This window comes from Phacochoerus africanus, chromosome 15 (assembly GCF_016906955.1).
Source record: "Phacochoerus africanus isolate WHEZ1 chromosome 15, ROS_Pafr_v1, whole genome shotgun sequence".
Lineage (NCBI taxonomy): Eukaryota > Metazoa > Chordata > Mammalia > Artiodactyla > Suidae > Phacochoerus > Phacochoerus africanus.
The window spans coordinates 76,769,070-76,783,769 of record NC_062558.1 but is presented as its reverse complement, the minus strand read 5'-3'; the positions used below and the strand labels follow the sequence as shown (position 1 = coordinate 76,783,769).

Genomic DNA, 14,700 nt, shown 5'->3' with positions numbered 1-14,700 from the left:
GGAAGTTCCCTTGTGGCACAGTGGTTTAGGATCTGGTGTTGCCACAGCTGTGGCACAGGTTCACGACTGCAGCGCAGGTTTGATCCCTGGCCCCAAAACTTCCACATTCCATGGGTGCGGCCCCCCAAAAGGGTCAATATTTCTGTCTTGTATACAACTCTGGGAATGTAAACTGACACAACATTTTTGGAGGGCAAATTGGAGATACTTTCCAATGTGAAAATCAGCATCCCTTTCCCCTAGCAATTCCACTTCTAGGAATTTATCCTAGAAAGGAAAGGATATGTACATGAGTGTTAAATGAAAATTATGATACAATGGAATAATTCACAGTTGTTAAAAACAAAGATAATAAAAATGGAAAAATATGTATGCAGTATCAGGGAAAGATATTCAGAATATATTAAGTAAGAAAAGAAAGTAGCATTTGGTTGGTTTAGCATGATGTAATTAACTTATAAAGAAAAAAAGTATATATACATACCAGTATAATTAATTAGATACATACTTATATTTTTTAAATGACTAGAAGTCCACATGCCAAACTGTTAACAGTGACTAATTTGAAAGAGTGACATGGAGATAGGGATTGAAAAAGTACTTGTAATTTTTACTTTTTGTATTTCTGTACTTAAAAAAATATTTACCATGGGTTCATATTTCTTATATGATAACATGTAATAAAACAGTAGTTCCCAGGACCAATGGCACTATGAAGCTTTTTCCAGGCCATTGTTCCCAGTAGCATTTCATCATATTCCCTGAGAGCCATAGAGAATTCCTTTGGTGAGTTCCTTGAATTCCTTTGGTGAGGCTGTAAGAGCTATTTGTAGTTATGACTACCAGCTAATCTGTGTGGCCCACTGTGCTGTGCTGCTTGATGTTTGGCCAAAATGCAATGCCTACTATTAACCTTATCCAATTGTAGATTATCATGGCCTGCTGACTCAGAGGTTGGTGGTCACAGAGCTTGTAGAAGACATAGTAAAGTTCCTAATGCAGCTTTAAAAAAAAAAAAAAAAAAAGATAATCAAGAGGAAAACAAGACATATTTTAACTGAGAATTGTACCTTCATTGGTATACTCATAAACCTAGTAAAGATTAAGTCTAATGCCTTTTCTTAATGGGCCTTGATATTTTTTTATATACACCTTTTTATTTATTTATTTTTAATTTTCTATAATGATTTTTATTTTTTTCTATTATAGCTGGTTTACAGTGTTCTGTCAATTTTTTACTGTACAGCATGGTGACCCAGTTACACATACATGTATGGATTCTTTTTTCTCACATTATCATGCTCCATCATAAGTGCCTAGACATAGTTCCCAGTGCTACACAGGCAGGATCTCATTGCTTAGCTAATCATACCTTTTTAAAAGGTATAGACTACTTAAAAGTCAAAAAGAGAAAATGATTTATTTAAAATTCAGCTGTATTTTTCTCTTTCAAATAGATAATTTAAATTATGAAATTAATATAACTATATTACAGGACATCTAGAAAACAGAATTGTGAGAGCACCCATAGTATCACCACATTAAAATAATATAATTTACATATTTGTCACTTGTACATACAACCTTTACATATTTATAATCAGAGTAAACATTATTTCAACTTGCTTTCATGAAATGTCATAAGCAGTTTTCTGTACTTTTGTATAAGCTCTTTTAATTTATTTTTGGCTGCATATTAATCAAGTAGACTCCCATGCTTATTTTGCTGAATATTCCCATAATTTTGTACATTTAGGTGGCTCTGATTTTAGATTCCCAGAAATAGAATACTACTAAATATCCCTGTGCTGATATTTCCAGGTTACCTTTTTTTTTTCTTTTATGGCTGTAATCACAGAATACGGAAGTTCAAGGGCAAAGGACTGAATCTGAGCTGTAGCTGCAACCAATGCTGAAGGTGCTGCAAGGCCAGATCCTTTAACCCACTGCACTGGCGGCAGATTGAACCCATGCCTCCATAGAGACCTGAGCCACTACAATCAGATTCTTAACCACTGCACTACAGCAGGAACTCTTCAGGTTACCTCTTTAAGATGTTTCCCAACATAGAACTATTGGGACAAAATTTGTTTTAAAATCACTTGGTTCTAGAGTTCCCGTCGTGGCGCCGTAGTTAACGAATCTGACTAGGAACCATGAGGTTGCGGGTTCAATCCCTGCCCTTGCTCAGTGGGTTAAGGATCCGGCGTTGCCATGAGCTGTGGTGTAGGTTGTAGACGCGGCTCGGATCCCGCGTTGCTGTGGCTCTGGCGTAGGCTGGTGGCTACAGCTCTGATTCAACCCCTAGCCTGGGAACCTCCATATGCCGTGGGAGCGGCCCAAGAAATGGCAAAAAGACAAAAATAAATAAAATAAAATAAAATAAAATAAAATAAAATAAAATCACTTGGTTCTGGGAATTTCCACTGAGGCTCAGTGGGTTAAGAACCCAACTAGTATCCATGAGGATGTGGGTTCAATCCCTGGCCTCACTCAGTGGGTTAAGGTTCCTGTGTTGCCCTGAGGTGTGATGTAGGTTGCAGACGTGACTCGGATCTATGTTGCTGTAGCTGTGACATAGGCTGGCAGCTGCAGCTCCAATTCCACCCTAGCCTGGGAACTTCCATATGCAACGGGTGTGGCCCTTAAAAAAGCAGAAACAAACAAACAAATAAATAAAATCACAGGGCTCTTTCTACATAGTCTCCCCTCCTGGCAGTCATGGAGTTAGAGTTGGTGGCCATTCCACACCCGCCTTGTTTCAATTCCTGTGCATCAAGGAGAGGCTGAGCCAAGGGTACTGGGGAGGGGCTGAGCCATGGGCTCAAGCAGGTTTCTGTAAGCAGAAATCTAGTTTCATTAAAAAAAGAAAACAATCGGAGTTCCCATTGTGGCTCAGTGGTTAATGAAAGTCAAGGGAGCACAAAGTAGGACTTGACCACCAGAAGGCCCATCATTCCTTCTTTGTTCACTATAAATAGTTGTCACTTCTTTGATCACTATTGAGATTCAAAGTGTTTTCAGATTTAGTAGTTCTAGCTCCCTTTTTGTAAGTTGTCTGTTTGATGTCCTGTGCTCATTTATTTATTGTGGTTTTACTCTACTTTTTGACAGCTCTAATTTTTAAAATACTATGGTACATTTGCTGCATTTGCCACAATATGATTACTGAAACATAATGTAGGAACCACTGCTGTATGTATTGCTTTTCTCTGTGAAGCTGTCATTCAGACTGAACCTCAGGAAAAAAGGAGGCTTTTTTAACAGTCAAGAGGATATGTGAAATTACTTATAGTATAAAAATATAATTTTTATGGCCCTATATTATTTAGAAATCTAATGCAGAGAAAATTTGCTACTGCTTTTCTGAAAAGGTTTGTGATTTTCACCGTTAGGAATCTTCGGTGTGATATACTATTCAAAATATTTTGAACCAAGGACTCTGACTTAGCAACATGCTGGTCAACAACTAATAAGCATGATCCATGTGAAACACATCCAGCTGCTCAGATTCCCCATTAGGAACAGAATAGTTGTTTTGGTTTGAATTGGCAACTATTATGGCATTAAGTGTACTAAGTACTGGGTATAAAAAGGCACTATTCACAAAATCAGTTTTGGAAGAAAGTATGAGCACCATTATTTTACTTTAGATGGCAAGCTCAGGCCTGCCTTTTATTTTGTTTACTGTGCAAATGCGTGTCTCCTCCCAAGCAATTAAGTACTAGAGAGACTAGGACTTTTGTTCTTGGCTCTCCCACTGACTGAATTTGTGACCTGGTGCTGTCACCTAACTTGTTGGGGAGCTTGATTTCTGTTTTACTTCTCACAGGGGAAGGAAGGAGAGAAAGGGGATCTAAAGCGTATTATGACAGGAGTTCCCATTGTGGCCCAGTGGAAACGAATCAACTAGTAACCATGAGGTTTTGGGTTCGTCCCTGGCCTTGCTCAGCAGGTTAAAGATCTGGTGTTGCCGTGAGCTCTGGTGTAGGCCATAGAGGCAGCTCGAATCTGGCATTGCTGTGGCTGTGGCATAGGCTGGCAGCTATATAGCTCCAATTAGACCCCTAGCCGGGGAACACCCATATGCCTAGGGTGTGGCTCTAAAAAGACAAAAATAAATAAATAAATAAATAAATAAAGTGTATTATGACAGTGTCAGATTTTGGGTTTTTTAAAATCTTTTTACCATTTCTTGGGCCACCCCTTACGGCATATGGAGGTTCCCAGGCTAGGGGTCTAACAGGAGCTGTAGCCACCAGCCTACGCCAGAGCCACAGCAATGCTGGATCTGAGCCGCGTCTGCAACCTACACCACAGCTCACGGCAACGCCGGATCCTTAACCCACTGAGTGAGGCCAGGGATTGAACCCGCAACCTCATGGTTCCTAGTCAGATTCGTTAACCACTGAGCCATGACGGGAACTCCACTATTTAAGTTTTTTAAAAGTACTTTTTAAAAAGAAAAAAAGAAAAAAGCAAAAAAGAAAAAATATTTTTAAATAAATATAAGTATTTTAAAAAGTAATTTTTTAGAAAAACTGATAGAAATGAAAGGTATTATTTTGACCAAAAGCTATTACATGATGGGGCAAGGCCCTAAAGATGAACAATTTCTCTGAACCTCCTGTAATAAATGATTCACACGTTTCTCATCTTGTTCATCATAATAGAAGAAAGATTAATTTATAAAGCATTACAGCATGACAAAAAAAGTCGAATCCCAATCTTTGTGGTTACATCTACTAGGAAGAAGCCAGGTCCAGTAGTTTGAGAGAGTCCTTTCCAGGAAGTCTGACTTTTCAGGTTTGTGGATGGGAAATATGCAAAACTGAAAAACCACTGGAAAACAGATTTTTAAGTTCTCACCGGCCAGCTTTATGGTTTGCTTTCTAAGAAATAATTTTTCCTCCCTTAATTCAAAGTAATTCAGGCACAATGCAGAGAAGTAAACAAATTTTATCTTTAAATGACTCTTCAAAAAAAAATCAGAAAATAATTAGCTATCGTTAATATGATAGCTCCTCAAGTTGTGATCCAAAAATGTGATTATCTGGTGCAAGAAAGAAAAGAATCTGACAGAAAGCTTTTTTCAAGTTCTGATTATACCTCCCCATAATATCATTCTTGCACTTAGAACCTGAATAAGTTTCTCTTCCTCTGTACTTACTCTGAATTTTGTTGGAGGTGCCTTCCTAGGCCCCAAGAATCAGCAGAAACCAGGAAGCTCCAAATGTTCTTGGGAGTTAGACTCCCTTTCCTCAAAGGACGATTGCTGCCTCAGCCACACTTCCCACAATCCTTCTAGAGATGCATTCTGGGAAATGTAGTTCAATCTTCATGCCTGCTGCTGAGCTCTCCAAAGTTAACCACAATTGTCAAAAGCATACTTCTGCCACACTTCCCAGAACCCTCCTACAGATGCACTCTGGGAAATGTAATTCAATGCCCACGCAAGCTACTATGCCTTCCAACTGCCAAGTTAACCATGGTTGTGAAAAGTATGATCGTCTATAAGTTCTAAATCCATTACCAGGAGAACTGCTCTGGTAGTTCTAATATTAGATCCTATTTTTCAATAGCAAAATGATAGTCTTTAAACCCATCCTCTTACACAGAAGGCATATTCGGGGGTGAGAGAGAGAGAGGAGTGTTGGTGTGGGAATTCAGATACCTTTCAACCTTTTTGTATCTCTAATTCTCTCTCTGTCTGCCCAGTAACATTTCATGAAATTCTGCCAATTTAAAAGGATAAGACTGTGTCAAGGTGTGTTAGAGCTTATGGTAAAATTCATCCCTTAATCAACCAGGGCAAGAGGATTCCATCTGACTGAGAGCAGTCTCCCAACAAAATTACTTTGGTGCTGTTCAGTTTCGAAGGCCATTCTTTCACATATATTTAACAAGTACCTAATGTGCCTGCCTGGGACTGTTACCTGCATAGGATACAGCAGGGAACAAAACACACAAAAATTTCTGTCCCCATGTAACTTATATTCTGGAGGAAGAAACAAATAATAGATACACAGTGTATCAGGTGGTTTAAAGTGCCAGAGGGGAAAATAAAGCAAGACAAGAGGAAAGAGGATTTTGCTATTTTATGTAGGGTAGTTAACTTCATTGTTAGGGTGACATTTGAGCAAAGACCCTGAAGGGCTGAGGAAGGAAGCCAAGTGGATATCTATGGGAAGACATTTACAGACAGAAAAAAAAAAAATTTAGCAAATGCAAAGGCCCTGGGGTGGAAATATGCGTGGCAGTTTTGGCTAGGACAAAGCATGGTGGTCAGAGATAAGGTTAAAGAACAGCAAAGCACCAGATCACATGGTTCATTACACATATTATAATTCTTATACAGTCATTGTAATGCTTTTAGTTTTTACACTGAGAGGATTGGGATATTACAAAAGATTTTGAGCAGGAGAGTAAAATTATCTGACTTAACGTTTAAAAAAAAATCCCTTTAAAGGAGGTTAGACTGTAGGGGATAAGAGTTATTAAATCTTGAATGTTGTTGTTAATATATACCTAGGTTACATGGGAAGGAAGTGTAGTAGTTCTAGTTAGTTGACCAGTTTTCCTTTTGGACCTATCAGCACATGAACCCAAGTCTTTTGCAGGTTGGGTTATTTTAGCAGGTTGGCTCGTTATCCTTAAGGAAGGCACAGAAAATTTGAGGGAAACAAGATATAAAGCAAGTGATTTCCAAAGTGATGGGGAAGCATGCTTAGAAAGTTAGGGCTCTAGAATTTATTTTTTAATCAAACTAACTGTATATTTTTAAGCAATTAAGTGCTAAGAACTATAATAATTTAAAAAAAATAGGAGTTCCTGTGGTGGCGCAGCGGAAACGAATCCGACTAGGAACCATGAGATTGTGGGTTCAATCCCTGGCCTTGCTCAGTGGGTTAAGGATCCGGCGTTGCTGTGAGCTGGGGTGTAGTTTGCAGACGCAGCTCAGATCCCGTGTGGCGTGGCGTAGGCTGGTGGCTATAGCTCCAATTCACCCCCTAGCCTGGGAAGCTCTATGTGCCATAGGTGCGGCCCTAAAAGACAAAAAGACCACACACACACACACACACACACACACACACACACAACTATACATATATAGTGCCATGGTCTAAATATTTGCATTCTCCTCCCAAATTCATATGTTGAAATCCTGATGCCCAATTTGATACTATTAGGAGTCCAGGCCTTTGAGAGGAGAAGGTCATGTGGATGGAGCCATTAAGAATAGATGAATGCTCTTATGTAATAGAGGCCTAAGAGAGCTCCCTTGCTCATTTCACCATATGAGGATACTGTAAGAAATCTGCAGCTTGGAAGAGGGTCTTCATCAGAACCTGACCATGCTGGCACCCTGATCTTGGAATTCCAGCCTCCAGAACTGTGAGAAATAAGTTTGTTTTTTATAAGCCACCCACTCTGTGGTATTCTGTGATAGCAGCCCAAACGGACTAAGACAAATAGCTAAGATTAACTGAGCATTTACTGTATTCAAGGCGCTATGCATAGTGTTTCACATATTTATCATTAATCCTCATGTCCTATAAGATGTATATTATTATTTGCACTTTACAAATGAGAAAGCAGAGGCATAGAAAAGTTAAATAACTTGTCCATATCTACATAGCTAGTTAGTAGAAGGGCCATATTTTAACCCAAGCCTGTCTGACTTAGATGGACCTGTGCCTTTGACTACCATATGTACTATAGACCTGGATTGTACCTCTGACTGGGTGTAGGACAGGAAAGCTGTATATAATATTGGAAAATATTGGAATGATGGAAATAATCTTATGTTAGTAGATTGGAAAACCTCATTTTGTTAAGATGGTCATATTCCTCTAATTGATCTGCAGATTCAGTGCACCCCTGTCAACATCACAGTTAGCTTGTTTGCACAAGCAATGAAAGGAAAATTAGGATTTCAAAAAAATTAAAAAACTTTTGTGTTGCAAACAATCCCACCAAGAACTTGAAAAGACAACTCATAGAATTGGGGACAAGATATTGCCAGTCATACATTTGATAAATGACTTGTGTCCAGGAGTTCCTGTCATGGCTCAGCGGAAATGAATCTGACTAGTATCCATGAGGACACAGGTTCAATCCCTGGCCTCCTTCAGTGGGTTAAGGATCCAGCATTGCTGTGAGCTGTGGTGTAGCTCACAGACACAGCTTGGATCCTGCCTTGCTGTGGCTGTGGCATAGGCTGGCAGCCACAGCTCTGATTAAACCCCTAGCCTGGGAACCTCCATATACTGTGGGTGCAGTCCTAAAAAGACAAAAAAAAAAAAAAAGACTTTTATCCAGAATATGTAAAGAACACTTACAACTCAGTAATAAAAATATAAATAACTGAGTTTTAAAATAAGTGGAGAATATGAATAGATATTTCTCCAAAGAAGATACAGAAATGACTCAAAAGTACATGAAAAGATGCTCATCATTAGCCACTGGGGAACTGTGAATCAAAATCATGTCAAGATACCACTTCATACCCACTAGGCTCTTCACATCGAAAGGGCAGATGATGACAAGGATTGGTGAGGATGTGGAGAAAATGGAATCCTCAAATACAGCTTATGGGATTGCAAGTGGTGTAGCTGCTTTGGAAAACAGTTTGGCAGTTCCACAAAAAGCTAAATATAGAGTTACCAAATGACCCAGTAATTCCACTCTTGGGTGTATATTCAAGAGAATTGAAAACATATGTCCACACAAAAACGTGTACACAAATTTTCATAGCAGTATCATTCAAACATTCAAAATAACCAAAAAGTAGAAACAATCCAAATGTCCACCAGTAATGAACAAACACAATGAATGGATAAACAAAATGTAGTATATCCATAAACTATTTTATCCAGCAATATAAATGAATGTATTACTGCAACATGAATGAAACACTAAAGGAAAGAATCCATTCCCTAAAGATCACACATTGCATTTATATAAAATGTATAGAAAAGGCAAATTTATAGAGACAAAATAAATTAGAGGTTACCTAGAAGTGGAGGTGGGGGAAGTGTTGGAGAATGGGGATGACTGCTAGTGGAAACAGAGGCTTCTTGAGTTGTTTTGTTTTTGGAGTGATGAAATGTTGCAAAATTGATTGTGATTATGGTTGAACAATTCTGTGAACCTACTAAAGATCACTGAATCATCAACTTTAAATGGCTAAGTTCTATGTTATTTGAATTTTAGGTTAGTAAAGCTGCTAAAAATATTCAACTAAATCATTATGTTAAACAATCATAGTACATGTGTAGTAAATGCAGTAGATATGGTGTAACTACAATCCTCATTTTTTTTAGGTCATAAGGTAAATTGTCTTTCCTAAGACATTCTTAAGTTCAAAGCAATGGCATTTGTTTAATTACATAATATTTTAATATTGTACACTGTTTGAAGGGCAAAAATTGAGCCTCAAGTCATTGACTCCCCAGTCTAGCTTTTGGTAGAGAAAGTAATAATGTATTTTAAAGATATGTATTTATTAATTCATTGAACATATACTTACTGAAAACCTATCATGTGGCAAGCATCAAGCTAGAATTGGGGATACAATGGTGAATAATATATTGTCTCTGCCAGCAAAAATGAATAATGCACTTGCATGTATGTATTGGCTATGTGTGTGAGAGAGGGAGGCAGAGGAAGAATAAGAGCAAATATGCGTATAAGTACGTGAGACAGCAGCCCATTTACTCAGTGTTTGACCCATTACAATAGTGAACATTAGGATGCAGGGACACCTGAGCAAACTTAGAGAAAATTTTGCAAGTTCATTCTGTGAGCAGGTTTTCAGTTTGATATTGTCTCACTTCATGTGGGGCAAGAAATAGATCTGAGAAAACAGGGTGGGAGGTTGTGTACATGAGGGACCCTAAAATAAGAACCCTTGGCAAAGAGCCCTGTGTGTCTGCATAGCCAGGGTGCCATAAACATTGGTAGATCCTTATGCTTCTCTTTAAGAGCAAAGTACAATAGTTTCTGTTCTCTTCCACCTTCCCAAACTTAATGTTTAACGCACAGCAATGAATAAAACCAAGACTAAAGGCCATCTCAGCTGGAAAACAAGAACAATTAGGGTACACCAAGTTAAAATTAATTTGAATACATGACTGATATGTGTCATGGGCTGAGTATGGGTTTCTATTTCCTGTGAACTGAACTCTTACTCTATTTTATTTAACTCTTCCCTTTTTAATTTTTTTTTGTTTTTATGACTCCCTGTGGGCCATTTCATTGTAGTCTCTAGCAGTACCATCAGAAAGTTGGCAAAATTAAAAAAGAAAAAGATACGATTGTCAATTTCATTATCAGTTAAAAGGTCTGGAAAAAGACTTTCAATGATAGGTTATAACAATAGCTAACTTTCACTTCTCTAGTGTCTTGTATAGTTTCATCTTTACCCCAATATTTAGAAGGGTTCTGAGTATTAGACAAAGTGTACACTGTATGTGGTTACATTCCTGAAGTAAATTAATTTTTTCTGTTACCTGATATGGTGCTTATTCCACTTTTCCAGGCTTCAGTTAGAGTTAACCCTAAATCTCTAATATTCTATAATGTAAGGATTAACTACACACATGATCATTAAGTTTTCAATGTTGAATGAAAGAGTTGGAGATTTCCCCCTGATTTACATTATCCATGCACTCTATATTCCAACATCACAATGGAAGTTTAGGAGGTAGTTGTTATCAGTTATATATTGCCACAATAATGCTTCATAACAATAACCACAAAATCACAGAGCCATAAAACAAGTGTTTATTACTCACATACCTGGAGTGATGGGCTAGGTGCTTCTGCTGATCCTTGTCAGGCTCATTTACATGTCTAGGGGTGGTGTACTGCTGGGTAATCTAAGATGTTGGTGGCTGGGACATTGGGGGTGAATTGGCTCTGCTCCACATGTCTGTCATTTTCTAGTGAGCTAGCATGGGCACATTCTTTTGAGGATGATGGCAGAGGGTAAAAGCACAAGTAGAAATATGCAAGACTCTGCCTGTATGACAGTCAAAGCATATTATATGTTCAGGCCCACAGTTACAGTCAGAAGGTATCACAAGGTTACATGGCAAAGTGTGTTGTGAGGAAGAATAAAGGGTTTAGGTCAACTACAAAGTTACAGGAAACAGTCCTCATTAAGAACTCACTGTCACTTCCAATACCAACTGCAAGTTCAAGGGGTTCCCAAAACCATTCTCAGTTTCAATAGGACTCACAAAACCACTGAAAGCTATTTTACTCATGGTTATGGCTTATTACAGGGTAGGAATACAGATTAAAATCAAACAAGGGGGAGTTCTCGTGTGGCACAGCAGAAACAAATCTGACTAGGAACCATGAGGTTGCCGGTTCAATCCCTGGCCTCGATCCCTGGCCTTACTTAAGGATCCAGCATTGCCGTGAGCTGTGGTGTAGGTTGCAGATGTGGTTTGGATCTGGCATTGCTGTGGTTATGGCATAGGCTGGTAGCTATAGCTCCGATTGGACCCCTACCTGGGAACCTCCATATGCCATGGGTGCGGACCTTAAAAAAAAAGCAAAAAAAAAAAATCAGACAAGGAGAGGGAGTTCCCTTTTGGTGCAGTGGGCTAAGGATCTGGCATTGTCACTGCAGCAGCTAGGGTCACTGCAGTGGTACAGATTTGATCCCTGGCCTGGGAACTTCCACATGCCATAGGTGCAGCCATAAATAAATAAATAAATAAAATCAGCCAAGGGGATAAGCATATAAAGTGAAGTCTGGGGAAGAACTAAATATGGAGCTTCCACTGTTTTCTCCTCAAAGAGTCAGGATGCATTCTTTTCTCAGCATCAGTGCATGACAATGCATATAGGATATTGCCAACCAGGAAACTCACCCGAGCTTTAGTATCCAGAGTTTTACCATGCACTGCCATGCAAAGCCCCCACCCTAAATCATACTGTTGGGCATCCTGGTGTAGCTTCCTCCTACTCTACTGAGTGGGGCCAACCCCACCCTAAATAACATTGTTAGACTATCCACTGTGACCAAGGCCCTCAGGCAAACAGAGGCACTCCTGTCAGGCCAGAGATTACCTCCCAGAACTGAGGGTAAAAACCAGACCTCATTTGGCCAAGGTAAAATTTTTTACTGCACAGGAGTTAATACAGGAAGTAGGGAAGACAAGAGGCCATTAGTGCAATCACTCTACCACAGTAGTTCTATTAACAGTATTCCTTAAATTGGTATAGGATATAAATCAGTGTTCTTTAACTTCAGGGTTGACTTAAAACCAGCATTTAAACAGACTAATTATAGTTGCTATAAGTAGGAATTCTTCTCTTTACTTCTTTACCTCTTTATCCATTAAGATTAGGATTAATCAGGAGTTCCCTGGTGGCCTAGCAGGTGGGGGATCTGGCATTGTCACTGCTGTGGCTCTGGTCACTATTGTGGCACGTGAGTTCAATCTCTGGCCTGAGAACTTCCATATGCTACAGGCATGGCCAAAAAAAAAAAAAAAAGGAAGAGAGAGAGAGAAATGTGGTTCAAAATCAAAGAACAGTTGAGAGCTAAATTGGAGCCTTCTCTGCAATGACTCATAATACTAGCGCTAGGGTACTATGTCAGTTAAGATATGTTGGTTACTTGCAATCAAGATTTGAAAAAATGGAAATTTAATTTGCTTAAAAAATAAGGGAACTTATTAGCTTACATAGCTAAAACATTCAACCATAGTTCAGGCCTTAGATACCACTGGATAAATGTTTTTCTCAGTTTCTCTCACCTCTGACCTATTTCATGTGCTGTCTTTGTCCTCAAGTTGCCTTCCATCATAGCTGAAGAATGCCTGCCTGATCTCAGGGCTATATACCTTCTTCTTTTTTTTTTTTTTTGTCTTTTTGCGCCACACCCAGGGCATATGGAGGTTCCCAGGCTAGGGCTTGAATCGGAGCTGTAGCCACTGGCCTACACCAGAGCCACAGCAACGCAGGATCCGAGCCGCGTCTGCAACCTACACCACAGCTCACGGCAACGCCGGATCGTTGACCCACTGAGCAAGGGCAGGGACCGAACCCGCAACCTCATGGTTCCTAGTCGGATTCGTTAACCACTGCGCCACGACGGGAACTCCACCTTCTTGTTCTTATCCAAAGAGTGTGTCTTCCCTCAGCTTTGAAGCAAAAGTATTGGTCTTAACTCTATTTGTATCCCGTTAGGTTATAATTCCCACTATCTGAGCCCCTATCTAAACAATTCCTGAGGTCAAAGGAATGTCATGAATTGTTTGGGGCCTGGGTTAAGTGCCCATCCCCTAAACCAATTACTGTGGCAAGACAGACTGTCACATTACTAATGTGAGTCAGGTTTGTCAGGGTGAGGAGCCACCCCTGATTTGGGAGAAAAGTTTCCTGAATCTTCAGTTTGATATATTGCATTGTTTGGGGAATGTTTTCTGCCATTATCTGCAAATATTTCTTTTTTCTTTTTTTTTCTTGCTTATTTAGGACCACACCCGCAGCATATGGAGGTTCCCAGGCTAAGGGCTGAATTGGAGCTGTAGCTGCTGGCCTTCACCAAAGCCACAGCAACTCGGGATCCGAGTGGCATCTGCAACCTACACCACAGCTCATGGCAACGCAGGATCCTTAACCCACTGAGCAAGGTGAGGGATCAAACCTTCGTCCTCATGGATGCTAGTCAGACTCCTTAACCGCTGAGCCACAACAGGAACTCCTGCGAATATTTCTGGAACCCCATTTTCTCTCCTGTTCTGGGACCCAGCTACAATCCAGCAAACCCAGGATTGTTTGATATTGTCCCACAGCTTTTGAATATTCTATTTGCTTTTCACTTGTTTTCTTCTTTGTATATAATTTTGATGACTTGATCTTTTCTCAGCTGTGTTGAGTAATCAATAAGTCTATCAGAAGAATTACTCATCTCTGAATATCATGAGATTTTTTTTCCCTTAGCATTTCATTTGACTATTTTTTTTAATCTAAAAATTTTGGGGGGAACTAAAATAATATTATTTGCAGAAGAAATAAATGAGCGAGTGAGCAAACTTCAAGCTAGCCTCACTGCATTTGACTATTACAATTTCATCTCTCTACTGAAATTTCCCATTTGTTCATACATGTCCACTTTTACTTTTTTGTTTATTTAGTTAAAGTCCTTATCTGATAGCACTAACATCTAGCTTATCTCCAAGTCCATTTCTGTTGATACTTTATCTCTTGACAGTGAGTTTTTTAATTTGTTTGTTTTGTGTATATCATGGTTTTCTAATGAATGCAGGACATTGTATGTAAAATAGTACTATATTCTAGTGAATTGTGCCCAAACCTTGCAATGAACACACCTCTTCTTTTGTCAGGTTTTTAATGCAGGGCAGGGGGTTGACTCAATCTAGTTAGGAGTTGAGCTGGGCAAAATTTCTGCAAATTTCTTTAGCAGGAAGATGCTGTGTCCTTGTGCCTAGTGTGGGGGCTGGGATGCCAGAGAGTTTTTCTGTGTTCCTGCTTCTCCCTGGGCTTTCAATTGTCCCTGCATTCTTATGCCATAGAGGGACTCTCTCTCACACTCAGCATTAGCTTGAGCTTGTATAGAGATTCTCAGTCGTCTGGACTAGTATCCTTCTTAGGCAGGTCCCCTACGTGGCTATGCCTTGGGAGTTGGGACTTTTTCAGCCTCTCCTGAAAGAT

The 14,700-nt window shown here is 39.4% G+C and overlaps 1 protein-coding gene across 12 annotated transcripts in view; it reads right to left on the bottom strand.

The window, feature by feature from the left end:
• NUDT13 (nudix hydrolase 13) overlaps positions 1 to 14,700 on the bottom strand; it is a 39,428-nt gene that overhangs the window by 14,097 nt on the left and 10,631 nt on the right. The window contains exon 1 of one of the 12 annotated variants that reach the window (XM_047762505.1): positions 5,171 to 5,931. The exons of 6 other annotated variants lie outside the window; for them this stretch is intronic. The gene's annotated coding sequence lies outside the window, so the exon portion shown is untranslated. Of the gene's footprint in view, positions 1 to 5,170; positions 5,932 to 14,700 lie in introns of those variants that run through there. 5 more of the 12 variants (XM_047762506.1, XM_047762499.1, XM_047762507.1 and 2 more) reach the window with 5 other exon arrangements.